The sequence below is a fragment of the Otolemur garnettii genome, unplaced genomic scaffold, assembly GCF_000181295.1.
Source record: "Otolemur garnettii isolate 467f Iridium unplaced genomic scaffold, OtoGar3 scaffold00065, whole genome shotgun sequence".
Classification (NCBI taxonomy): Eukaryota; Metazoa; Chordata; class Mammalia; order Primates; family Galagidae; genus Otolemur; species Otolemur garnettii.
The window spans coordinates 6155401-6156939 of record NW_003852460.1 but is presented as its reverse complement, the minus strand read 5'-3'; the positions used below and the strand labels follow the sequence as shown (position 1 = coordinate 6156939).

The window sequence follows — 1539 nt, the reverse complement described above, 5'->3', positions numbered from 1 at the left end:
TTTTTTTTTTAACAAAATGATTAAAAATGAATTGCTTATACACAATATGACTGACAGGGTATCTACAACATTCTCATAGGAAATATTTATTCCTAGTGAAATTTATATGAAGCAGGAAAGAGACATGATGAACTAAAGATTTGGTAGCACATTTTTGTAAAGTTTAGCAAGCATCACAATTTCTAGTAGGACTTGTTAAACGAACTTCCCAGGGCCTGCTCCCGGAGATTCTGACTCTGCAGTTTGAGAGAGGGAGAGGCTTGTGAGTCTGTATTCCTGATAACCTCCAGGGGTGCCTGTGTTATCTGTCATTGGTCACACTTCAAGCAGTATTGGTGGGAAGGACTGGCAGTGGGCAGCCAGGCAGATGTTTTCACATATATCCTTGATTGACAAACGGCAATGAACATTTGAAAATTCAGTCCCATCAGAGAGTCTTGAAGTACATCTTCCAACTATATCTGTATTTTAAAATAAGGAAGAGGTTACTGGAAAATAAAGTGAAAAAATAGTATCTGTATACCATATATCCTGAATTCCATGTTATGCGTGTTTGAAATTTAACTGAGAATTTCTATGCTAATTGGAAAATTTATTAGCAATGAAACAGAAATATTATAGATGAAATAATCATGAGGTTATGAGGGCCAGGGCTGTGCCTATATTTAAATGACTTACATTTGACTATTGCATGACTATTAATTTTTACTAATTAAAACTTGAATTAAAATTTTGAGACTCAAATATTCATGTACGTGAATGTACCATTTTTTTCAATCGTGAGGAATGGCTATTATACACACACATACCATATATATGCATACCACATTTGCTTTATATATAGTACATATGGTGATAAACTACGTATTTATATGTATATATTTGGTTTTTTTTCAAAAAAGTTATTAGAATTATTACTGAGCAGTGGAGACTGGCTAGTGTGTTTGATTTATCAGAATGTATGAAGTAATAAGTGTGTGTGTTACAATGACCTTTATTTTCTCATATGAAAGTCTCATGTCAGAATACAGCATGTAGATGTATTCAATATATTTTAAAGGACTGATTAAATTGGACAAACACTAATGCTGTTAGACTCATTGAGATAAAAAATAATTAACAGCAATCTGTGTGTGCATTTAATACAACGCTCCTTCACAAAATCACTTGTAGAAAAGTGCACAAAACCCAGCCCTGTGCTGCCAGTCAAAAGCAAGTTAATATTAAATTTTGTAAGAAAACAAATTTCATCTAAATAAGTGACTATTAAAAATTATTCCTTATCGAGTGGAAAATAATTTCTTCCCCAAATTCTTTGGCTTTATAATTAAATCATTTATATTGTATCTAATTACAATGATTGGCTGCTTAGCTGAATTTTCTAAGCTGATTACCATGTTTCCCCCAAAATAAGACCTACCCAAAAAATAAGCCCTAGCAGATTTCTATGCATTTGTTAAATATAAGCCCTACCCCAACAATAAGACCTAGTGATGGGCGTGGCCATGCAGATTGATGGGTGTGGCTATGCAGTGTATT

The 1539-nt window shown here is 33.2% G+C and overlaps 1 protein-coding gene across 1 annotated transcript in view; it reads left to right on the top strand.

The window, feature by feature from the left end:
* ANOS1 (anosmin 1) overlaps nucleotides 1-1539 on the top strand; it is a 150702-nt gene that overhangs the window by 90253 nt on the left and 58910 nt on the right. The window lies entirely within an intron of this gene.